This window comes from Amblyraja radiata, chromosome 10 (genome assembly GCF_010909765.2).
Source record: "Amblyraja radiata isolate CabotCenter1 chromosome 10, sAmbRad1.1.pri, whole genome shotgun sequence".
Classification (NCBI taxonomy): Eukaryota; Metazoa; Chordata; class Chondrichthyes; order Rajiformes; family Rajidae; genus Amblyraja; species Amblyraja radiata.
Window position 1 is genome coordinate 24,434,838 of NC_045965.1, and position 27,703 is coordinate 24,462,540.

The window sequence follows — 27,703 nt, forward strand, 5'->3', positions numbered from 1 at the left end:
GTACCGATGTACAGTGAAAACCTTTTGTTGCGTGCGAACTAGTCAGCGGAAAGACTATACATGATTACAGTCGAGCCATCCACAGCGTACAGATGCATGACAAAGGAATAAAGATATTGTCCAGTAAATTCTGATAAAAGATTGTCCAATGGCCTCCAACATGGTAGATAGTAGCTCAGGACCACTCTCTAGCTTTTGATAGAGTGGTTCAGTTACCTGGAAACAGCTGGGAAGAAACTGGGCATGAATCTACTAAACCGTACTTCTTTGAGATGTGTGAGGAAGCCAAAGCACCCAGAGGAAATCAGAAAGAATGTGCCAACTCCACACAGGCAGCACAGGAGGTCTGGATTAAATCCACAGCACTGGAGCTGTGAGGCAGAGTCTTCATTGTGCAACCCTCTCATAATCAGAGAGGATTCAGAGAGGGGTGAGGGAGAGGGAATTGAGGATACAAGATGGATAAAGTTGCCCCAGCATGTGGGGAGTGGATGAGAAAATGGGAAAACATAGAACTAGTGTGAATGGGTGATCAATGGTTGGCGTGGACTCGGTGGGCCGATGGGCCAGTTTCATTGCTGCATATCTAAAACTAAACCACAGTCTGAAGAAGGGTTTCGACCCGAAACGTTGCCTATTTCCTTCGCTCCATAGATGCTGCCTCACCCGCTGAGTTTCTCCAGCATTTTTGTCCACAGTCTTAAGAGAATGACAATTGAATGAATCAGTTGAAAGAGGGTTGAATGGGAGAGAGCTTTGAAATGGAGACAAGATTAGATTATGTATTTCAACGTGTCAACAAGTGGTCTTTTTAGAACCAGTTTTTGATGACATGCATCTCCTGAGATACTTTCTGCAGCAGGGATGGTAATGGCAGGCGGTGGAATAAGCTGGCCAATAAGCTCAGTTTCACCAAATTGATTGATTTTTTAAATCATCAGCTCTGCAATGCCATCCGAGGGAAAAAGGGAAAGGAGGCAAAGGAAAAGGCAGGTAGACAAAATTGCTGGAGAAACTCAGCGGATGAGGCAGCATCTATGGAGCGAAGGAAATAGGCAACGTTTCGGGCCTAAACCCTTCTTCAAACCCGCTCCATAGATGTTGCCGCACCCGCTGAGTTTCTCCAGCAATTTTGTCAACCTTCGATTCTCCAGCATCTGCAGTTCCTTCTTGAACAAAGTAAAAGGCAGTACTGCTCTTTCAACGGATTCATTCGGTTGTCAGTCTCTTCATACTTTAGTTAGGTTTCATGTTAGAAACACAGCATGGAAACGGGCGGCACAGTGACACAGAGCGGCACGGTGGCGCCAAGGTAGAGTTGCTGACTTACAGCGCCAGAAACCCGGGATCAATCCTGACTACAGGTGCTGTCTGGATGGTGTTTGTACATTCTCCCCGTGACCTCTGGTTTCCTCCCACACTCCAAAGACATACAGCTTTGTAGGTTAATTGGCTTTGGCAAAAATAATTGGGAATTGTCCCTAGTGTGTGGGACAGTGCTAGTGTACAGGGATCACTAGCTGGTGCGGATTCAGCGGGCCGAAGGGCCTGTTTCCGTGCTGTGTCTCTAAACTAAACTATTGCTGTTCTTTAATCATTGTGTTGATGCAGATACAATCGAGACTCCTCTCTGTTATTAGTGTACTGTGCCTTGTGAAGCTTCATTCAGCAGTATCTCCCACTAAACTCCCACACTGTAACCAGAAACATCTTATTTGATAATTACACAAGGCGACTTGACCCTGATACAAATGTAGCCTTCAGCCCCAACACAGGAACTCTCTTGATTAATGTATCTGCACCTATTCCCCTCCCACCCCATCCTCATTGCACCATAATTTCATTACCGACTGTTGTGACTGCATTAGCCCCTGTCCACCCTTACATCCTGACCTTCCTGTTTGGGAACAGCTCCATCCGAGACCATAAGGAGTTGCAGAAATTGTGGACGCAGCCCAGACTATCACTCAAACCATCCTCCCTTCCATTGACATAATTTACACCTCATGCTGCTTTAGCAAGGTCAGCAGCATGATCGCGAACAAGTTGCACGCTGGCCACTCCTTCTCCCCTCTCCCAACGGGCAAGAATGTATAGAAGTGTGAAGACGCACACCTCCAGATTCAGGGACAGTTTCTTCCCAGCTGTTATCAGGCAACTGAACCATCCTACCAACAACTGGAGACCAGTCCTGAACTACTATCTATCTCATTGGAGACTCTCGAACTATTTTTGATTGGATTCTACTGGCTTTGTCTTGCACTAAACATTATTCACATTATTCCCTTTATCGTGTATCTGAACACTGTGGATGACTCGATTCTAATCCTGTATTGTCATTCTGCTGACAGGTTTGCACACAACAAGAGCTTTTCACTGTACCTCGGTATACATGACAATAAACTAAATGTAGCGAAACAAAAATAAACAAAATAAACCATTACTGTTCCATCAGGTACAACTCCCACCACTTCACTGGCTCCAGGACAGAGTAGATTGTGCCAGGGATATGGAAGGATATTGCCTGACCCTGCTGAGTTACTCCAGCATCTTCAGTTCCTTGTGTACAAGCAAATTAATGCTCCTTATGTGAAAGTATCAGGGGCCATGTAGCGTTGCCTTGTTGACCAGGTTCAGTGGTATTAACTGCACCAAGAGAATGGCTAATGCATTTCTCACGCCACCGATCCTCCATGAAGCATTGTGTGTAGTTCTGGTCACCACCTCTATAGATATGGTTGCACCTGATAAGAGTGCCGAGGAGATTCACCAAGACATTATCAGGACTGGCGGACGTTTGTTACTGGAGAGGATTGGACAGACTGGGCTTGTTTTCCCTGGAGTGAATGAATCCGAGGTGTAACCTAATAGAAGTTTAGTTTAGTGATACAGTGCAGAAACAGGACCTTTGGCCCCACCAAGTTCATGCCAATCATCTATGCCAAACAAGATGCATACCTAAACAAATTCAATTTCCACTCAACGGGTTAGGCGGCATCCATAGAGAGGCAATGTTTTAGTCGGGGCCCTTCCTCAGACTGATTACAGGGGTGGGATGAAAGAAAGCTGGAAGAGTAGAGGGGCAGGGCAAAGCATGGCGGGTCATCTATCCATGAAACATCACCTATCCATGTTCTCCACGGATGCTGACTAACCCCTGAATTACTCCAGTCCTTCCCAGATAAATCAGCATCTGCAGTTCCTTGTTTCTGCCTTTCCGTTCCAGGTGATTACGTTACGCCTCCCGTTTACTGGAAATTTGCTGTCAGGTTTGGAAAGGGTTAAAAGTGAAATATACGATGCAAGAGTGTAGGGTGTTAAGAACGTAAGCTGAACTCTCAACCACATAAATCAGAGCCGATTGACTTAACACTTGGCCGTTTGGAAACATTTTGGGTCAAGTATTATACACATTCCCGATATTTCTGTTTGTGGAAAAATACCCCCTAAAAGGTTTGCTTAGATAAAAGTATCCCGAAAATAAAGGAACAATTTCAGCTATGAGTCTTTGAATGAAGGCTTTTAATTTCCTGGGAGAGATAACTGGAAGCTTTAAGTACAGATCCCTGAATCTTCTTGTCTTTTGCTAAGTGCTATACTTGATTACACAGGTCAAGTTTCATCAGGAAACTTCAAGAAGCTTTTAAACATTTTGACAGCTTCTTAAGAAAAGCATCCTTGGGCTGCTTTTCAAAAGTTTGGCTGATGAAGATCACAGGGGGAATTTGAAGAGGTGCATTAATGGTACATCGCACACGTCTCTCATCCCCTAGCCTCTCAAAGCCTTCACCAACTTCCAGGTAAATGTGTTACTTGTGGTTTTTCACAGTCACTTGCACACACATTCACGGACACACTCGCACACATCTCTACACACTCTGTTGCATACAGACACTCACACACTCACTCACGCATCCCTAAATGCACACAAATTCACCCTCTCACATTTACACACACACTCACTCACCCAATCATACCACAAATGCATAACACACTTACACAAACATGCACATGCACACACATTCATTTACATTCGCTCCCACACACACACACACACACACACAAACAAACAATATTTCAAGTGTTGTAAGAATTATGAGATTATAACCCATAAAACTTCATTTTCTTTTAAGATTCCCTTGTTTTACATTGCTACCATCTACCTCATTAGAGAACCTCGGACTATCTTTACTCGGATTTACTGGACTTTATCCTGCATTAAACATTATTCCCTTTGTCATATATTCAAAGCGTTTCACTGTACCTCGGCGCACATGAACTAAACTGAACTGAAAATATTTTGGAATTTATCATGAACAATATGACATTAGCATAAAATAAGCTTGGCTTTTACATGCCAGATGCTCCCTACTGTGCACATCTTGCATATCTTCTGACCCCACAGAAGGTATGCAAGGGAAGCCCCTACATGAATACAGGAGGTTGACCCCAACACTGGCAGCCACACAGAATACCTCCTTCAGGGTATAGATAACTTGCCTCCTCATATTTGTGACACTCTACATTCTCTCACGATCCTGCTCTATTCCCATTCTCTTCAATATGTCTTTCTCACACCACCCCGCATTCTTTCATAGAGTCTACTCCAGACACATCAATAAACCTCTGTACAACATTATCAAAGCCTCCCTGCAAATTTGAGACTCTATGCGTTCACCCGATCTATTCCTCTCATGATTTTGTACACGTCAAGTCAAGTTTATTTGTCACATACTCATACAAGATGTGCAGTGAAATAAAAGTGCACCTCTGTAAGATCAGCCCTCATCCTCCTGCACTCCAAGGAATAGAGTCCCAGGCTGCTCAACCCCACCCTATAGCTCAGGCCCTCGAGTCCTGGCAACATCCTTCAAAATCTTCTCTGCACCCTTTCCAGCTTGACAACATTTTTCCTGTAACATGGTGACTAAAACTGAACCCAATACTCTAGTTGTGTTGATGGCCGGCATGGATTCGATGGTCTGAGGAGCCTGTTTCCATAATCTCTGACTATGAGTGTCTTTGAAATTCCATCCATACCTCTGCCCTGGGTCTGGATCTTTCGTCCAACCTGAGCCTTGTGCGGTGTAGAACAACTCCTCTGTTAGTCATCAGTAGCCAAGAGATGCTACCTGCTATAATTCAGGCATTCAAGGTTTAAATAGTGCATCCTTCCCCCATCCACACTTTCAAAACATTCGACTCACTTGAACTGTGTCGACCTCCCATCAGCCTTGCCTGTTGGTCTATCCATGGACTCATGCTGACTTTCACATTCCCAAATCCAATTTTCCACACACTTTATAATTTGCCGTCATTAGCACTTTCCAGTGCTGGTCCCTCGGTCCCTAAATCCACTATTAACGTGTGCCTATTAAAAGCAAGAGCAATCCCATATCATCTTTCCCCAGAACATCATTCATACTTCACAGAACAGTGAGGAACAGCCTGCCTTAGCACCTATCAGCAGGCCACAATTCCCCTCGAAGCTGGAGAATTTTTGTTCATTCTCTGTAATTTTGGACTCAATTAGCAAGTTCTAGGAATGCTTCAGTTGTGAAACTCAGAGCAGCTGAGCACCAGTCATCAGGAGGAGAATAGCATTCTCCCCTCTTCCGCAAGAAATTGCAGACAATTGTGGACGCAGCCCAGACAATCACACAAAACAACCTCCCTTCCATTGACTCCATCTACAATTCACACTGCCTCGACAAGGCCACCAGCAAAATCACGGACCAGTCTCAACCCACCCACTCCCTCTTCTCCCCTCTCCCATCAGGCAAGAGGTACAGAAGTGTGAAAACGCACACCTCCAGATTCAGGAAGTGTCTTTCCAGCTGTTATCAGGCAACTGAACCATCCTGCCAACAACCAGAGAATGGTCCTGAGCTACCATCTACCTCATTGGAGATCCTCGTACAATTTTCAATCAGATTTTATTGGACTTTAGCTTGCGATATACTTTATTACCTCTATCCTGTATCTATATGGCCCATGTAATCATGCATAGTCTTTCCGTTGAGTGGATAGTACGTAACAAAACGCTTTTCACTTTACCTCGGTACACGTGACAATAAAATAAAGGAGGAATTTCACCCAGAATTTAGAATCAGTTACTGAGAGATACAGCACAGATACCTTTCAGCCCATCGAGTCGATACTGACCAGTAACCACTCACTTACACTAATTCTACATTAATCACATTTTTTAATGCTCCTCGACATTCTCGTCAATTAACCCCAGATACTACCACTTTCCCCACACACTTAGGAGAAGTTTACAGTAGCCAGTTAAACTGACGATCACACATTGTCGGGATGTGGGATGAAAATGGAGGAAGCACACATGGTCATGGGGTGAATGTACAAAACTGCAAGTAGATACTACCCAAGGTCAGGATTGAACTCGCCACTTGGGTCTCTGGCACTTTCATTAGCCCACATGAGCAGAGCTCAGGCAATACTCCTGAAAAAAACGTAACTACATCCCTGCTGCAACAGCATACTGTGCAGCCTCCTTGTACCTCCTCAACCACTGTTTGAAGCATTCCACACTGGATATTGGGTGGTTCAGCAAGCTGGAAAATGTGGGAAGATCAGAGCTGAGAGTTTCTGGAAGATTAAGGGCTAAAGAAACAAGGGGAAGGTGTGAATGGGACAATGTGAAGGATCTGAGGACACAATAACAATGGGAATTGGACAGGAAGCTGAGGGATGAAGGTACATTAGCAGACAGATCAGGGGCAGGGCCTAGAGGGATTGGTTAGACACAGGGGTTGATTAGAGGGATATGGTACCAGGCTTAGAGCCAGTGGCGGACTGGCCAGGGTGTCAGATGGCAAGTGGGCCCCTGATGAAGTGGGCCCCCTATATCAAGTGTGCCCCTGATGAAGTGGGCCCCCTTTGTCTCCTGGCAACCAATATTTTTAGACCAAGTCCACCACTGCTTAGAGCGATTAAAGAAAGGATGCCGCCACTATCTTCTATCTTCGGTATATACCAGCATCTGCAGTTCCTTTCTTCACACCACCTTCCTCCCTCCTCTACCAGAGAAAGACAAGAAGCTGCAGCATTGGATCTGCTGCCTGAAAATGTGGGAGGATCAAGATGGATTGAATCATTGGCAATGAACAGGACTCAGTCTGAACCTGAACAATTTCACTACAGTCACTGTGTTCCTTGCAACAATGCACAAACCACACAGACCTTGGGATGATGCATTGCACATGCCAAGGATCCCATTAGACACAATATTTTAATGGGCTGTCACTGCCAGGATACATAATTATCTCCAGTCATTCAGCAATTATATCATCACACCAGGTCTGACCTTGCAAATATCATCAACATTTATGCTGTAAATTCCAGGGCATTTCCGGTAATAATATGTTCACTGTAACTCCCGCTGAATGCTTAGATTACATGAACATCACAATGTCAACTATATGACAAGCCCACTAATGATGCATATTAAGCTCCTGAGAAAGTCATGAAATATTGCAAAGTAAATTCTTGTTTAAACTCTACATTAATAATACTGGAAAGGAATGGTTCAGCTTCTGTGCAGTATGGTATAAATGTTTGCGTTCTGTGCAATTGTTTGCCTATATCACCAATACAACAGTCCCCTTTGTATGACATTAATATCACTGATCAATTGTGTTGTATGATAAAATAATTTTTATCATGGTCTTTATGAGATTGCATCAGCATACATTTAGTGTGCTGAATGGCTTCCTGATGTGTTATACGGCAATATTTAATTTTAGTTTGGAGATACAATGTGGAAACAGGCCCTTTGGTCCACAGTCCATGCCAACCAGCAATCACCCATACACTAGTTCCATCCTACAGGGAAGGGACAATTTACAGAAGCCAATTAGCCTACAAACCTGCACTTCTTTGGAACAAGGGAGAAAACCAGAACACCTGGAGAAAACCCACACAGTCACAAGGAGAATGTACAAACTCCGTACTGACAGCACCTATAGTCAGGATCAAACACAGGCCTCTGGCACTGTAAGGCAGCAAATATACCGCTGTGCCACTGTGCTGTATGAAATAATAAAAATATTACACAAAATATGTAAAATCTTCACTAAAGATTGGAGTTCAAATTCGTACAGCCTTGCCCAAATTGCTCAGCTATTTCATTCTCAGATCTTCTGATCTAATGCTTTCCAATTTCAAATATTGTGCCCTGTATATGGTGATCCCACTGATATCAGTGTAAATTCAGGTGAGATTGATCTATAAACTTTGCACTAATATTGCAGTGTAAATTCAAAGTGTAGTTATATGTAAGATATTGGGTTTCTGCACAATCTTCCCGCTTACCACAATATGAATACCTGTGGGCATCCTTTGCCAAATACTCACCAATATCAAAAGGCAAATTCCAGATGGAACACAGCCCAAGCTGCTCACCATTATCACAGTGTCAATTCCTTCTTGGGAACCTATGCAAAATACTCATGAATATCTACACATATTCCCAATGAAGCAGAGTCAAATGTTCATTGAAAGTAAATGTTAGTGTACCTGGTAACTTTCACATGCTCCTCAGGACATCCCAAAGCATTTACCAGCAAAACATTTTAGACATGAAATGGTTCTAATGATGTAGGAGATTTGGTACCAAATTTCAACACAGCAGGCTCTGATGCATATATACATAGTGGACACAATGTTTGTGCAATAGGGATAAATGTTGGCCGAGAGAATAACTGCACTTCATCATGAGATCGCTTTGAGATCTTTTATCTCTCCGAGTCACAGCACAGAAACCGGCCCTTTAACCCATCGAGTCCTTGCCGAGCATCAAACACCCATTTATATCGATCCCACACTCATCCCATTTTATTCACTCCACTTTTTATCAATTCTGCCCAAATTCTACGACTCACCAACACAATTAAAACAATTTACAGCAGTCAATTAACCCACACAATCTTTGGGATATGGGTCGAAGCCAGAGGACCAGGAGGAATATATGATTATATGACACTGTGACTCAATGTCACTAAATGTCATCAAATGTAACTTTACACTCTCTCACTGTGATAGAACATCTTCTACACATGACAATGTTACAAGAATGGTCCCAACCAGAAATGTCACCTATCCATGCTCTCCAGTGATGCTGCCTGACCTGCAGAGTTATTCCAACACTTTGGGTCTATATATTTTTTTTACACACTCTCACCATCCATGACAGATGTCTGTATCTGCCCCTGTGACGCAGGTGAAGGAGTGGGAGGAGAGAATGTTTGGGTCAGGCTCAAGGTTGGAAGAAGCTTTTGTTGATTTTGGAATAGAATACTTTGTTACATGTGACAAGGCACAGTGAAAATCTTTGCTTGTATACACAAGGTATACAAATAGCGGCCACTGATGGCACTGACAAAGTTACAAAGTACGCCGGCTCCATCTTTGATCTGCCCCCTTCCCCCCTCCCTCCCCCATAGTGGTTCCCCAATGCCAGGTCCATTGTAAGTATTTTCCAAGTACTGCTCTGTCTCACCACAGCACTCCCTTCAGCAGTATCCGTTTTCACGGCTACTGTCTCACCTCAGCTCAGTTGCACGTTCCACTTCAAACCCTCGCTGCATTTTCCTTCAAACCTCCTTGTGAACGGGCCCCAGATTTACCCGACCCATACGGCCCATTGCATTACTCAACCAAGTGGTCCCCAGACTGAGTTCTGGTTCAGGGAAGCTGACAGCTTCTTGGCAGGAGGAACCCAATGCTACTGACCTGGGATGTTGGGGAGGAGAATCCTTCAGGGATCCCACTCATTATTTCCATCCAGCATCTCCTAACCACAACAACAGCTTGCATTCACAATGCAGTTTCCAACACAGAAACACACCTCGGGACTTCTTTAGAGTGGGAGTTGGCAGGCACATGAGAAAGAATATGTTACAGGGGGTTAAGAGGGATTGATCAGTATGGCTTTTGAGCTGCCATAGACACAGTGGGCTGAATGGCCTCCTACTATAATCATAAGGAAAACATTTAAACAATAGGCGGCATGGTTGCGCAGCGGTAGAGTTGCTGCCCTACAGCACCAGAGACCTGGGTCCCAGGTTCGATCCCGAGTACGGGTGCTGTCTGTTACGGAGTTTGTACTTTCACCCTGTGACCTGCGTGGGTTTTCTCCGAGATCTTAGATTTCCTCCCACACTCCAAAGACGTACAAGTTTGTAGGTTAATTGGCTTGGTATCAATGTAACATGTCCCTAGTCTGTGTAGGATAGTGTTAGTGTGCAAGGATCGCTGGTCTGTGCAGACTCGGTGGGCCCAAGGGCTGTTTCCGCGCTGTATCTCTAAACTAAATATGGAGAACCATTAAGGAAAAACTGACACCAAGTCAAAGAAGGAGACAGGAGGACAGGCCACTAACTCGTAGATTTCTGAAGTATCTTAAAGGAGGAGACAATGGAAAAGATTTAGAGAGGAAATTCCAGAGTTTGAGCCAATAATGCAGAAGAATTGCTGCCTCACAGCGCCAGAGACCCAGGTTAGATCCTGACAATGGGTGCTGTCTGCACGGAGTTTGTACGCTTTCCCCGTGACCGCGTAGGTTTTCTACGGGTAATCTAGTTTCCTCCCACACTACAAAGACATGCAAGTTTGTCAGTTAATTGATTTTGATTTAAACATTGTAAATTGTCCCTAGTGTGTAGGAAAGTGTTAGTGCACTGTCGGCGTGGAATCAGTGGGCCAAAGGGCCTGTTTCTACGCTGTATCTCTAAAGTCTGAAAGTATAAAGACTAAAGATGGGATAAAAGTATGAATTTGGAAAGGCAAGAATCGGAGGAGCGTTGGTCTCGGTCAGCAATGTCTGGAAAGAAACAGTTACGGGATAAAGGGAATAGCGTGTAGTGCAAAATAAAGTCCAGTAAAGTCCGATTAAAGATAGTCCAAGGGTCTCCAGTGAGGTAGATGGTAGCCAGGATCGCTCTGGTAGGTGATAGGATGGTCCAATTGCCTGATTACAGCTGTAAAGACACTGTCCCTGAATCTTTAGATGTGCGTTTTCGCGCTTTTGTACCTCTTGCCTGATGGGCGAGGGGGAGAAGGGAGTGACCAGGGTCCAACTCGTTCTTGATTATGCTGGTGACCTTGCCAAGGCAGTGTGGAGCCCCTGAGATGGAATCAATGGAAGGGAGGTTGGTCTGGGCTGCATCCACAATTCTCTGCAATTTCTTGCGGTCTTGGGTGGAGCTATTCTCAAACCACGCAATGATTCATCCCGATAACACGCTGTCTCCAATCTCCCCATTCCGCACACCTTACGCTTCTGTTTCTCCACAACAGTCGATTGTTTTTGCAGCCGGGCTTTACTTTCTTAATGTATGATAGAGAAAAGAGTTAGCAAAGAAATGTGATTATTTAACATTTAACCTACGCTATACAATGTGTGACACAATGGCGCATCTAGTGGAGTTGCTGTTTCACAGTTCCAACGTCCCGGTCTCAGACTTTGGGTGCTGTCTGTGTGGAGTTTGCATGTGTGACCACCTGGGTTTCCTCCAGCTTCTCCTGTCACCTCCCACATTCCAAAGACATGCTGTTTGGCAGATTAATTGGCCATGTGTCTGAAGAAGGGTCTCGACCCGAAACATCACCTATTCCTTCTCTCCAGAGATGCTGCCTGACCAGCTGAGTTACTCCAGCATTTTGTGTGTCCATCTTCCGTGTAAACCTGCGTTTAAAGTTCCTTCCAACACATGTGTAAATTACCCCTCGTTTGAGGCTGAATGGTAGAATATTGGGGAATTTATGGGAAATACGGGGAAAATAGATTACAAGGACAATTAGTGGGAGAGTGGGATTGCTCTGTGAGCCAGCATTGATTTGATGGGCCGAAATGGCCTCTTTCGCCATCATCTGGAAATATGGTATTATTAATGTTATGCAGCTTCAGTCAACAGTATGTACCTTATTGCTGGCTGCCAACCAAAGGTTAATGATCCAACATTACCATGTACCAGCTGAAGGCTTATGGCACTGACAGCTCTAGCTGCCATCTTCATTATCCCTTCAGTTACATCATTCAGCCTGTATCATGTACAACGTCGCCTCCCACAAATAATGGCCATTGTTTTTAAATTATAGATGATGTTTTATAACCAATACCAAATGTTTGGCAGTGGTTTGAGCTAGTAATTCTGTCTCAGCGGCATTCAGCTGGCATCTACAAAACCCCAGAACAACTTTTTACGGTGTTGTCGAAGCTGCTTGACTGAACCTTTGTTTTGCAACTATCTCCAAGCCAAGAAATATTTTTGTAATTTTTCAAGCACACAGTCCAAGTGTTAGTAATGTAAAGTCCTTCAGCTGTGTAGACAGACTGGAGATAGGGTTGTTCCTTGCACACCCGATTAAAGGGATATTTAAACGTGGAAAAAGAAGTGTGAGGTGGATTGATAAGAGAAGGTGCTGCTTTGGCATGCAGAAGGTTGTTGATCAGATTTCAGGATTTAGGAACATTTTGAGACATTTTAGAAGCAGGCGGTTGGTTGCCTGATTGAAGATTTGGCTACATGTACCAAAAGGAATTGGCCACATACTTGAGGAAGAAAAAATATTAGAGACCTCACAAACTTTATCATCTGCGTCTGAAAATTGATCAAATATTTGGACATATACCATATTTGAAGAAAGCATAATGCATAAGTTGATTATTCTGACAAAATGATTGGAGTTTTCAAAAAAAAATTATTGCCATGCAGCTTATAAATTGTAAAATTGTTATCAGGTTGTTATCAGGCAACTGAACCATCCGATCAACAACTAGAGAATGGTCCTGAGCTACTATCTACCTCAATGAAGACCCTCGGACTATCTTTCATCAGACTTTACTAGACTTTATCTTGTACTAAACGTTATTGCCTTTATCATACATCTGTACACTGTGGATGGCTTGATTGTAATCCTGTATTGCCTTTCCACTGACTGGTTAGCACACAACAAAAACCTTTCACTGTAACCCAGTATACGTGACAATAAACTAAACTAAACTAAAATTAGAGCATTAAAATAAAATAAAATGAAAACATTGAAAACAAAATTAAATTGCCTACAATCCTACATGGCCTAATTTTGGGTGGGGGCCAGAGATTGTGAACCAGTCTGAGAATGTGGTAGTGAGCTGCCCTCTTGAACCACTGCAGTCCATGAGGTGCGGATATGCCCTTAGAGAGGGAATTCCGGGATCCTAACCCAGTGACGTTGAAGGAACAGTGATTTATTTCCAAGTCAGGATGGCAGGTGTCTCGGAGGGCAACTTCCTCATGGTGGAGTTCACCCTACATTTTGTTGACCTCATCCTAGCTCGTAGTCATGGGTTTGAAAGGAGGTGACTAACCTGGAGTTTCGGTGTGCTGCAACGGTTGGTATACAGAGATTCTCTGTAAATGGGCATAAAAGTGGCTTAATTCTCATCTGCCGCGACCTTTCCCCATCCTGACGTTGACAAGGCGGTTAATGTGCGAGCCACATCAGAACAGATTGATAAAGAGAAAACACGGCCCAGACTGCAGGATAATAACGCTGCAGAATATCTCCCAGACTGACTGTAGAATCAAGGTTTGAATTGGCTGACATATGGAAACAAGGCACTACACAGCCATTCTCTTTATAGCATGAATACACTTGAGGGCCATTTCCCTTTCATTTATTCACGGAATATGCTGCCCTTCCAAAGTTGCTGCTTTGATGATAAAGGCCATTATCTTTATTTATCAATCAAATTACAGGATAATGCTGATTACCTTGGCATGAAGCAGTGAGTCCAGGCTGCAAGCTCGATTTATTTCCTGTCAAGCCAGTGATAACCATTGATTGAAGTGAAATAATTCTCCCCAACAGTGTGAGGCTCATCACCCAGATGATTTAGTTGCTAAGGGCAAGTTCAGCACGGACTTCTGTTGTAGAGACATGTAGAACCCCAGATGAAAGCCTCTGCCAGTGATAAGCTTGCTGATCTAACTAATACCAGAATAAGGACACAATTTTCCGATTCATCTTCCGTCTGGGCATGTTGCTGCCCTCTGGCCACAGACGTGAATCCTCCACTTTCTGCATAGCTCGCATTCCCAAAATATACAAGCACCGGTCAGTTTGCTGTAAGTCGTGGCATGTTGGCACAGTTTCTCCCCCTCTCTCCATTAGCACGGTCTGGCCTGCTGTCTGCCACACATCACACTTCTTTGCCACCCCCTAACACCCCCATTAATAATCCATGTCCACAACCATTCAAGTCTCACCCTATCATAAATATTCCCTTTGTCCTATCCATCTCAACGCCCCCCCCCCCCCCCCTGCCCAGCCCCCACTGCATTTATTTATTTTTAAATGTTAGAGATACAGCGCAGTAACAGGCCTGTCAGCCCTCCGAATCCACGGCCAGAGATCCCTGTACACTTGCATTATCCTACACACTAGGGATAATTTACAATCACTACTGAAACCAATTAACGTACAAACCTCTAATGCCTTTGGAATGTGGGAGAAAACCGGAGCAACGTGGAGAACCCACACAATCAGGAGGCAACGTACAAACTCCCTACAGACAGTACCTGTAATTTTTTACTGTCATTTCCCTGTTCTACTGAAACGTTAGGGCTGTTTTTCTCACCATGGATGCTGCCTGACCTACTGAGTGTTTACATCTTTTTTTTTCTGTTTTCCTACTGGTTTTTAACAACCTTAGCTGTACAAATGGAAAAAACTCCTTGGTCAGGATTACAACAACAGATAGCAACCAACTCATCCTGACACCACGGTACTTGTGCATTGAATCAGAAAAGGACTACTTATCCCTATGTGTCTTGAACGAATTGCACGATTTGTCGCACTTCTCTGCTCTTACGATTGTAATTTCCCATTTGAAGTATCGATCGAATTCACTTTTGAAAGTCACTACTGAATAACTCTCAGTCAGTGCCTTCTATGACACAACCATGAGCTGCACTGCAAGAGTTTAACAGAATTGTTGGAACGGTGATACTGAAAGATTGTAGACCTGGAGAAAGGTGCTTATATAAAGTCATAAAGATTTGGACCAAATCATCCTCGCCAATCAAAATGCCCATCTAGGCCAGACCCATAGGCCTACATTTGACCCATATAAGTCTAAACTTGCCCTGTCCATGTACCTGCCCTAATGTCTTTTAAATGTTATTCTGGTACTTGCCTCATCCACTTCCTTCAGCATATACGTTTCATATATGTTACACCCTCTGTATGAAAAGATTGCTTCTCAGGCTCCTGTTAAATCTCAGACAAAACCCACGCAGTAACGGGGCGAACGTACAAACTCCGTACAGACAGCACCCATAGTCGGGATTGAATCCGGGTCTCTGGCACTATAAGCGCTGTAAGGCAGCAACTCTACCTCTGCGCCACTATAAGATGAGTGCTTGGTCTCCTACAATCTAAGGAATAAAATCCCAGCCTGCTCAACCTCTCCCTATAACTCAGGTCCTTGAGTGCAGGCAATATCCTCAAAAAATAAACTGCAGATGCTGGTTTATGCCAAAGGTAGACACAAAAGAAGGGTCCCCACGCAAAACGTCATCTGTCCATTTTCTACAGAGATGCTGCCTGACCCTTTGAGTTACACCTGCATTTTGTGTCTATCTTTCCACCTATCACTTGCCAAACTTTGTCCCACCCTCAGCTTTTCTCCAGCTTTCCCACACCTACTGTGCTCAGTCTGAAGAAGGGTTCTGACCCTAAATGACTTCTATCCATGTTCTCCAGAGTAGTTGCCTGACCCTCTGAGTTACACCAACACATTGTGTCTTTCCTCTACTTGCAGATTAAAGGCAATGCCCATTGCTTGTCTAACATCAACGGACAATGGAAAAGCAGATGACTAAGTCATGATCACTTTGCTGTTTCTGGGAGATTGAGCTCCATTGCAGTCCTTTGGGATGTCCCGAGGCTGTGCAAGGATACATATAAATATAATTCCAATTCTCTCTCTTTCTATTAAAACAAGGAAGGGATGGATATCTGATCAGTGAGAAACTCCATGTTTTAAACTGGCAAAATTACACAGACAGGTTCAGGGATGCGTCAGATCCTGATCTCAGCAATTGCTCAGAAGGTTGAGATCTTATCTGGGGCTAGTATCACAAACAAAAAAACACGTGAAAGGATTTCAATACAAAAATTAAAACTGTTTGAAAATGCAACTCTCCAAAAGAATCTCACCAATCTGCACCCTTCAGTTTACTCTGTCAATTTAGATATTTTAAATCTTTTTATTTAGGGGCGCCATCTTCCCTCAGCTGAAGCCAGTGACTTGTTCGACAGCATAGATTTGCTCTTTCCCTTTGCTCTACCTATTGTAGAGTTTGGCTTGATTTTATTTATGTACAGGATAATCTGATTTGTTTGGATAGCATGCAAAACACCATTCACTGTACCTCGGTACTCGTGACAATAATAAACCTACACCCAAGCCAAAAAGATTTCGAAATAATATTTTGTCTTACCGTACTTTGATCGACTGGGCTGATATTCATTGGAATTTAGAAATGGATCGACTGGGCTTATATTCACTGGAATTTAGTTGGATGAGAGGTTATCTTATAGAAACATGTACAATTCTTAAAAGGGTTGTCCCACTGCGGCGACCTAATCCGCGAGTTCAGAAGAGTTTGCCCTCGACTCGTACTCACAGCATGGTCGACACGAGGTCCTAGGAGGTATTTGTGACTCTCCTTCATGCTCGAGAGTGGTCCCTGCGTACTCGAGGCCTCAGCTAGGTCGCGGCGTTTTATTCAGCATGCTGAAAAATGCCCGCATAGTCGAAGGAGGTCTTCAACATGACACTTTTTCAAACTCTCCTAAACTCTTCTAAACTCACTAATTAGGTCACCGCAGTGGGACAGCCCCATAAAGAATTAGACAGACTAGATGTAGGAAAAATATTCCCGATGTTGGGGATGTCCGTAACCAGTGGTCACAGTTTAAGAATAGGGGGTAGGTCATTTAGGTCTGAGATGAGGAAAAACCTTTTCACCCAGAGAGTTGTGAATCTGTGGAATTCTCTGCCACAGAAGGCAATGGAGGCCAATTCACTGGATGTATTCAAGAGAGAGTTAGATAGAGCTCTTTGGGCTAAAGGAATCAAGTGATATGGGGAGAAAGCAGGAATGGGGTACTGATTTTGGATGATCAGCCATGATCATATCGATGGGCCGAATGGCATACTCCTGCACCTAGTTTCTATGTTTACTTGAACAGTGATCATTTGATTTTCACGAATAGCTATTAGGGGTGGGAATTCGGTCTGCTTTCTTTCTCCGAAACCCAAAGGCACTGTGATGGACTACAACCCATACAATTGCCTCAGGTGGGAACTGTATATGTGCATTATATGTGACAATGCAAGGTTGTTTCACACATATCCATCCAAATCTCACCTTAAGGAAGAACAAGAATGAAAAATGGGAACCTGCCTATGAATTGGGTATCTCTAGCCTGACCTTTGCTGTATACTTGATTGAAGGTCAAGCTCACAAAAGTTACACATATTTCAAGATCAGAAAATCCCTTTTCCCGCCATCCTCTGTAAATCCTACGGCACCATTCCTTTCCCGAAAAAACCATATACAGGGTATTTTCATGCTTATATGGAGCAGACATCTTCATTTCTTGTAAACCAGCACCTGCAGTTCCTTGTATTTACCTAAATAGACAGATAGAGGACAAGGCAAAGTACGGATACAAAGGAAGTTTATTCTATAGACATATATACACAAACAAACAACAACCTGCAATGACAAATAGATGGGTGGAAGACAGATAATGATATAGATACATTGGTAGCTTGTTAAACAGCGAAATGTGTATAAACAACCTGCAATGATAAATGGGTGGGTAGCTGAGACAAAAGTGTAGAGGCAGATGGATGGATAAATATGAAACATCTGTGAATTGTCACATATAATGTGCACATATGTGCTTTATGTGCTAATGCGCTTACAGCACTATATGCACATCATGTGTATTTAAGCACTTTTTAAACCATATTAGATTTTGTCCTGCAGAAATGCAGCCTTAAATCGGGAACTGCCTTATATTTTCTTTTGTAAGAAAAAAAACTTAATGTTAAAATATATTGCATTCCCAACCTGATTAACAATTCAAAGCAGCTCATTTTGAATTCAGCGTCTTTAATAATATCCCTAATTGCTTGAAATCACAACACTTTTATTTATCAAAGTGGAGGGCCAGGGAGTTTTCACAGACAAACCAAATGCCTCGAGGCTTTGGGGAGATGAACAAAGACTCGCTTAACTTAATAAAAGCAGGGAAATGGTATTACTGCAGCCTGCATGTGGATAGGCTGTAACCAGCCCACCCCCTCCAAATCACCGTAATATTCTCTCTTCAGCTCCCTGTGGAGGCACCCACTGCTGCCCTGAAGAACAAAGCAATAAAGACTGTGCCCTATGGCCGCCCTGGCTCCAGGCCGCACACTGCCCTTGTTTTTTCATTACTCGGAGCCGAGGCAGTGAGAAGGATCGCTCCCTCCCGGGACCCTCGGTAGAGGAAAATCAATGATTAAGAAATGAGAGGACACGGCAATTACTGTCAAGAGTAAGCTGTCAGCGTCAAGCTCAAAGGCCAACGCTTCTGAAAGCAACAGTCAGCCTCCGCACCACCCCATTCCCCCCAACCTACTGGTCTTTCAATGTATTTCAGCGCGCGTGTGCAAGTTAGAGCATCGGTGTGGATACTCATCATGTATCTGTACATTGTGGATGGCTCGATTGTAATCATGTATTGTCTTTCCGCTGACTGGTTCGCACACAACAATAAAGCTTTTCACTGTACCTCGGTACATGTGCTAAACTAACTCATGTAGCAGGACAGCGTCACAGAGTCATACAACACAGACCTGCAGCCCATTTAGTCCACACGCATGTTTTAACTAATACAATTTTTTAAATTCTCCCCACATTCCCATCAACTCCCCTTCCTGCTGCACCTCCTACATTCTACCTACACACCAGGGGGGAATTATTGTGGGCAATTAACCCATCCTTGGAATATGCAAGGAAACTAGAGCATCTGGAGGAAAGCCACACAATCGCAGAGGGAACACACAAACTCCATGCAGACAGCACCCAGGGTCAGGATTGAACCAGTGTCTCTGGGGCTGTGAGGAAGCAGCTCTGACTGCTGTACCACTGTACCACCCAAAGGTAAAGTCAAATAGTTACTGGGTCCTTCTGAATATTGCTCTCTTTTAATTAGAACAAGGGAGGAGACATGCATTTATATTGCACCTTCCTCCACCACAAGGCATCTGCTCTTTAACCAATGAGGGCAGCACACAGGTGCAGCAGAGGTTGATGCTGCCTCACAGCTCCAGTGATCTGGATTCCAGCACTGTGTGTGTGGAGTTTGCACGTTCTCCATGTGACCGCATGGATTTCCCCCATGTTTCTGCCCACAGCCCAGAGTCGTGCAGTTTGGTTGTTTATGGTTAATAAATTACCCCCATCGGGGGTGATTTGCAGAGGAACTGGGGGGGGAGTTGATGGATTGGTGAGTGAATAGGTTACCGAGATATAAATGGTAGAATGAGATTGATGGGATTGCTCAGAGAGTCAGTATAGACTCAATGGGCTGAACGGCCTCCTTCTATGTTGTAATGAAATGTTGACATGACATTTTGAAATGCAAACATTATTCCACCATAAGATTCGCAGATGGCTAAATGTATGCCTCAACACCCACGCAGTGACAGTAACAATATCATCTGTTTTCAGTGATAAATATCCACCAGAGCACCAGGAGTAACAGCTCTGCATTTCTCTGACATATTGCCACAGGTTCTTTTACATCAACCTGAGGGATGGGTCTTCAGAGGGATTCAAGGGATTCTGACAACAGTGCACGTTCAACTTTGGTCCAGTCCTGCACTGCACCAATTGCCTGAACCAAGCTCTGTCATCTAATATAATGCAAAACGCTGAAAGCACCAGGAGGAAGCAAAGATTTCTTGCTAACAGGTTCCTGCTGGAATTTATACAGTTGAATCCAGAATCCTGGAATAGCTGACTCAATGTGTGTGTGTCCATCATTGTGACCCAGGGCTGCTGGGACGATGGAACTAGCGATTGCTTCCTGACGTCTCCAGAATGGGGACACCTTGGTATGATGAGACCAAACCCCTACCATTGACAGGAGGCTGAAGTCGCGCCAGACAGGGGAATTCATACCAGTGTGGATTGCACAGCCCCAAGCCAATAACAGCTTGCCAGCAAGCCCCTACTTGTCAAACGGTTTGGAAGTTGTAGGTTGCAGTCTTCACTTCTGCTACTGGAAACATTGCCAATAGCTGGGGAAGGTCCACATGGCAAGAGCTCCATTTGCACGTGACAAAGTCTCATTTAGAACTGCACAATCATACGGTTACAACACAATGGGGCCATTCAGCCCATCGAGCCCATGCCAGCTCCTGGTAGAACAATACCATCAGTCTCATACCGCTAATTGTTCCCCACAGCCCTGAAAGTTATTCCCTTTGCATTCTCTTTTGCAAGTCTCGCTTAATGCTGCCTCCACCACCTTTGTTCCAGAACATCACCCTCTCTGTACAGAATTCATGCCTCACATCTCTCTTATACTCTTGTTTTGAATCTCTATTCTCGATCCTTAAACAAACAACTTATGAGGCAGCGTTCCTCAATTGAAACATTCTGGATCATGTACACTTCCATCAAATCTCCTTGCGACCTGTTTTTGCTCCAACCCAAATTTCTCCACTCGTATTTGCAACTCAACATATTTATTGCCCATCTTCAGTTATCCTGGGGGCTTTAAGGATGGGGCAGTACATCAGACTAAGTTCCCTTCCCTGAAACCTAGGTGTTTATAACAGCTTTCGCAGTTGGATTGGTCCATAGTTTACCTATCTGACCAACTTCATTTACTTGATCTGCCATGGTGGGTTGCAGTCTTATAATGGCCAAAATGTCCAGTAGCAAACCTGCTGGCTACTACATTTCCCCCAAATAAGGTGGCACAGTGGCGCAGCGGTGGAGTTGCTGCCTTACAGCGCCAGAGTTCCAGGTGCTGGCACTACATGTGCTGTCGGTACGGAGTTTGTACGTTCTCCCTGTGACCGGGTGGATTTCCTCTGGGTGCTCCGGTTTCCTCCCACGTGTGTGTGTAGGATAGAACTTGTGTACAGGTGATCACTGGTCGGCATGGACTCGGTGGGCCATAGGACCCGTTTCCAAACTGTATCTCTAAACTAAACTGAACTAAACTAAATTAAAATAACAGTACATGCAACATAATTTTCTTTATTCACTGAACTAGGCCATTTAATACACAGACTTACATTAAATCAAGGTCGCCGATGTTTCATATTTAATCCTTGCATCAGTGGAACATTTGTGAGGCTGTCACAAAGGCCCCTTGGTGTCCAGTATCAACAGGATCCTAGATTGCGGTTCTTCCCCACAGAGCCTCCGTGGTGGCTGTACTGTGCTTCATTCTCTCAGCACGTTGTTCTGCACACTAGAATGTGCCAGTTGTCAGCATTCACTTATGGATGTCTAATTTCAAGCTGCTGCACCACTAGTGTAAGTGAGCACTGTGAATATTTCAGTTAGGCCCGTCCTTTGGTTAGGCAAGAATGGCCTAATTTACTCTGCACCACAGCTATTAACGTCTGGCTGCCATCTGCAGCAAAGCTGTCATATAAAGGAGCCGTGGATCAGATTAGATGAGAACGGAACAAATTCAGAAACACTTGACCGCCTTTGAATTCCCCTGCCGGAATCTACATCGGAATCCTGTTAGATGTCAACGTTTGGTCTATGAAACCAACCTCATGTCTATCCCAAGGGGCATCAAAACAATGGGATGAGGCAACATAATCCCATTGAAAGGCAATGTGCCTCACAATCGGCTTTAATTTTGCAGGCACACAACTTAAAGTCAATAAGACTGCTTTAAATATATCAGTGTCAAGATGCAGGGCTCTTGATCCAACTCCCAAAGACCTATGTCTAAAAACAAAACACCGGTAGTGAAAAAAAAGCTGCAATTGTTAAAGACTGATGATGTTTCTCACCTCTAATCATTTGTGTGTACAACTTTGACACCAGGCTAATATACTTCAGCACAATTTAGCTGGATAGTCCCCAAACCTGAGTTGGCTTTCTTAGAATGTTCAAAGCTTTTAAATAAAAGAGCCCATGCTTATTATATCTTTTGAACTTGTTTAAGAAGCTTAGCTGAATTAGAATGGGAGGAGAAAAAGGGGGCGGAATCAGAATAAAGAGCTACACGTGGTTACATTTCCTGAGATAGACGCAAAAAGCTGGAGAAACTCAGCGGGTCAGGTGGCATCTCTGGAGAAAATGAATAGGTCCTATTCATTCATACGTCTATATTCAGTGTAACCCAGCATCTGCAGCTCCTTCCTGCACATACTAAATTTCCTAAGAGTTAACTATAAAGTGTTGAGCTGTATCCTCATTTAGACAACAAAATATCCCCTTTGGCAGGTGACAAAGCTCACAACACTTATTCAGCGACTTTGTAAATAGTTTAGTCACCATGTATGGTCTGGCAGTTGTAATATAGTGCTGCATCCTTTCCACTGCATCTTATTGCTCCATTGCCATGTACATTATTTGGACCTTTTCTCCTCCATGATAGGATGAAGTAACGTTATGCCTATCGACGATACCCCATGTGGACCCCAAAAGCCCTCCAGTGTGATGTTCTGAAGGTCTGTAAGCACCCCCTGCTTTTCACTGTACACATGACAATAAACTGAACTAACCCCAATAGCATTAACCTTGGATTAGAAAACTGTTACAAACAATAGCCTTGACCTCTAACTATCAAAATCAAAGTGGGAAAGCCCAGCCACAGACCTTGTGCATAGAATTTGAAGTATACCATGCAGAGGAGGCTATTCAGTCCAAAGTGCCCATGCTAGCCCAAAATAGAACCATTTAGTGTAGAGATACAGCGTGGAAACAGGCCCTTTGACCGCGCCGACCAGCGATCCCCGCACGTTAGCCTGCACACAACCTACAGACAATTGTCAATTGTTTGACCAAAGCCAATTAACCTACAAACCTGTACATCTTTAAAGTGTGGTAGGAAACCAGAGGACCCGGGGAAAACACATGCAGGTCACAGAAAGAACATACAACCTCAGTACAGACAGCACCCAGATCAACTCTACCACTGCGCCACCGAGCCAACCGGGGTTACTCTCCCTGCCGGGCACTCAACTATTAGATTGCAGTCTACGGTTCTTAGAAAGGTCATCCAGATGCTTTTGAAATATTGGATGTGGTTTCTCCCTCCACCACCCTTTCAGGCAATGAGTTCCCCATCTCCCTTAAAGTAATGCCGGTCTGAAGAAGGGTTTCGGCCCGAAACGTCGCCTATTTCCTTCGCTCCATAGATGCTGCTGCACCTGCTGAGTTTCCCCAGCAATTTTGTGTACCTCCCTTAAAGTAATACCTTTTTCCTCAGATTTCATCGAGTTCTTCAAACAACTGTTTATCAACCTCAGAAAGTGAAACGGGCCCTTCCTGTTCATCATGTCGAGCATAGTTTTGATCACACCAATCACCCTTTGTTCTGAGACAACTACCCAGCCGAGCCAGTCCCCCCCCCCATAACTGTAACACTCACACCCAGTCCTATCTCTGCATTTCCCCTGATCTTCATTACCTTACTTCAATCAGGGCTGTGTCTAACACCATTCACCCAAAGGTAAATCACACTTCACATTGGCTGAAATATTCTGTGACAACCCATGTCTTTTTCAAGAGCTCATATAAGATTTGTTTAAACTATCACACATCTGGTTAACAGGTTTCAATGGCAAAACAACTGAAACTTGTAGCTTGCCCCCTACAGCCTCCCTTGCATCCTATGGGACAATGTTAATTTGATACTCCCTTTGGTTCATGTGTTGTTATAATACCCAGGGCCGTTTGAAGCTGACAAGATCTCTCCGCTGATGTGCTCAACCGTTAGTCAAGAACGGGCCGCTATGATACAGCTTCTTATATAAGTTTATTGGGTTGGCCTTTGCCAGGAAACAGAGCGCAGCTTTCCTGAGGGCAGTACTGAGGGGAAACGGTGCCAAACATGCAAAGCCCTCGACAACTGCAGAAGCCAAGAGGAGACTGTGCAGGAGGCAAAATGGTTGATTTGGCTGCACTGCCCAAGAGTCAGCAGAATGGAAAGGACAAGCCTGGAGACAGATTTCAGCCAAAGATTTACTTGGAAAGGAAGAACTTGCATTTATAATGCACCTTTCTAACCTCGGGATGTCCCATAACACGTCACTGTTGGCCAGGGCCTTATTTTGTAGCCGGAGTTGGAGAGCATGAATCATTGGTGCCAAACTGCGCAAAGCATGATCCAATTGGGATAGGATTGGAATAAATGAAAAGACCCTCCACTTTACAGATGATAGTTCCTGCAAACGCTACTTGATTTGCCAAGTATTTCCGGCCCGTTCTATTTTTGTTTTAGACCTCCTGCATCTGACCAGCTTTTATTTTTCAAACTGCCTCACAGATGTTGAAGGAGGAAAAAAAAAGTGTGCTGAGTTTGAGTTGAGTTTAGTCTATTGTCCCGTGTACCGAGGTACAGTGAAAAGCTTTAGTTGCATGCTAACCAGTCAATGGACACCGTGTGCAGATACATGATAAAGGGAATAACATAAATAACATTTAATGCAAGTTTAAACCAGTAAAGTCCAATCAAAGATAGGCCGAGGGTCTCCAGTGAGGTAGATAGTAGCAAAGGACTGCTCTCTAGTTGTTGGCAGGATGGTTCAATTGCCTGATAACAGCTGGGAAGAAACTGCCTTCCTCAGAACTGAATTCCTATTTGTCTCATTCAGGAGAGTGTGAATTCCAGTTGGGAGGGTGAATGGAGTTTAATTTAATACCTCAGCCAGGAGACAGCTCCTCATTCAGTGGAGCATTATCCTATACATTGGTCAGCATGGACTCGGTGGGCCGCAGAGCCTGTTTTAAGGTGAAGGGGACAAGATTTAACAGGAATCTGAGGGGTAACCTTTTCCCACAAAGGAACAAGCTGCCAGAGGAGGTAGTTGAGGCATGGTCTATCCCAACGTTTAAGAAACAGTTAGACAGGTACATGGATAACACAGGTTTGGAGGGGTATGAACCAAACGCAGGCAGGTGGGACATATTGGTCAGTATGGGCAAATTGGGCTGAAAGGCCTTTTTTCCCCACACTGTATCACTCTTTGACACTGGCATCTAACCATTGATGTGTTCAGGATAGAGAGATAGTGAGAAAAATCCACAGTGAATCACGTCATGGTGAGATCGTCTCATACTTACACACAATCACACACATACATACACATGCACTCAGTCACACACATGTCACACATCCTCTCACATACACACTCAGTCACACACAGTTACATGCACACACACTGTCACACATACACATGCACATTCACGGTCCTAAACACACACACATGGCCATACACACACACACACACACACACACAATCACACATGTGTTCACACAGTCATACACACAGATGCACACACAAACCTCTTGTTCATCTCTTCCTCAACACTCCTGCCTTGTCTAACCTTCCTTCAGCTCCCCTCACCTAACTTTCTTCCCAGTTTCATTCTTCCATTCAACCTTCCTCCTTGTTCAACCTTCCTCATCACCCTCTCCTTTACTCAGCCTCTCTCCTCAACTAATCCTCCTTCAGTCTCTCACCCAGCTCCCACTCTTCCACGTAGCCCCTCCGTCAACTCATCCTTCACACCCTGCCCTCTCAGCACCCTTCCCCTCACCTGTGTCTCTTTATATCCCAATTTTACCCTCTCTCTTCCCTCCCACCCTTACCTTCACACCCCGAGTCTGAGAATCCTTTGATTTCACCCACACCCATTCTGCAACCTTCCATTCACGTACATACTTGACTACATCATCGTTAGCCACCTCCTCTCCCGCTTAGCTCCTTCCAGCTCCCCCTTTCCTTTGCCTCTACCACCCATCTCATTCACACACACATACAACCCCCCCCACACACACATACACACTAAAGCAAACACAGGGTTATATACACACACCACCACAAATACAAGGATACATCCCTAGACCCATGCACACAGATAGATAAACAGTATACACAGATCTATGCATAAGACATAAACAAACACACACAGATCCATCCATGGACTTACACAGAGGGACCCAGCAATTAAGATAAAAGGACATGGGTAGCTTGGCAGATTCATATGTCAAATACAGACAAGCAGCAAAAGTAATCGGTGACAGAACAGTGATCACAAACATAAGTTGTGGGAGGGGACAGGTTAGGTTAGGCAGTCATACATGTACGTAGACATAAGCATTGGGAAAGGAAAAGAGAAGGAGGGGGGGGGATTCAGCAAATAGAGGACAGATGAATATCAGGCAAGCTAATCAAATGATGCAAGTCTATATATATATATATTTTTTTTTTAAGTGCTTGAGAAGTTATGCTCTACAATCCTGGAGATTTTCACTTTTGAACAGTACTTGCGCCTGGAAATGCATAACATTGTGTGTTTTCTTTTGAAGACATATTTGCAATCATAAGCACAAACAACACAACAAGTACATATTTATAAATAAAATACCGATCTATTCTGAAGAACCTGCCCTATCACTTTGAGTAGAATTAGACTCCCGTGTCTGCAAAGGCTCCTTGGCCAACTCTGGACTGACAGAACAGATGAATTGCTGCCCAGAGGTTTGTCCTGGATTATTAACCCCCTGCTGGCTACAGAACTCTAGGGCAGGTGATTAAAGGCACTTTAGAAACACGTCAGCTCGTGTTACACACACATTGGCAAAATCCCAGCAGGCAAGAGATAAATGGCTAAATGACAGGCCCCCATCATCAGGACACGGAGACCAGGGCAAGGCTGGGTGTTTTTTTTTCCCAACATGTTTTCATATATCTATTCCCTGCTGGGCTGCTAACATCCTCTGCCAGAGGTGAACTCGCTCTGACTGATGGATTCCCAGAGACCATCCAGTCAATCGCACACAAAGGCTGGGTCCCCACAACAAGCACCCCTGCCGGTGGGGAGCAGCCCTCAATGCCCCTTCCACAATGCAGCCGTTTGTGGAGATGCTTCTGTTGACAAGACGGCAGCCTTGTAAAGGTCGGCGAGTGGAATGCCTTATGCTTTGTTTCAGACTCCGCTTTGCTCGAGGTGGGCTTGCATCTTGAGATGTGCGGGAACAGGAGGACCAGCAGAGGGGGGGGAAAGGTCTCTCAGCATTGTCCTCCATTCAAGCTCTTCTGTCAAAAAGCTTGCCCAGAAATATGTCCCTGCCTAAACACATTACACAGGCAGTGATTCACAGAGGCAATCTGATGGCACAACCTGGTTTGACCTTTAAAACCAGGGGACAAAGGGCTCACAGATCCAAAACGTTTCTCTTCCCACAGACATTGCTTGAGTGGTTCCGGCATTATCTGCTTTTGTTTCAGATTTCCAGCATCTGCAGTTTTTTTCTCGATTTTCATTTTTAACTTAGTTTAGTTTAGAGATACAGCATGGAAACAGGGCCTTCGGCCCACCGAGTCCAGGCCGACCAGCAATCAATCGCTCCTTACACT

At 44.2% G+C, this 27,703-nt stretch overlaps 1 protein-coding gene across 3 annotated transcripts in view; it reads right to left on the minus strand.

The window, feature by feature from the left end:
- The window catches only part of lmx1a (LIM homeobox transcription factor 1 alpha), a 203,011-nt gene that overhangs the window by 107,696 nt on the left and 67,612 nt on the right, over positions 1 to 27,703 (minus strand). The window lies entirely within an intron of this gene.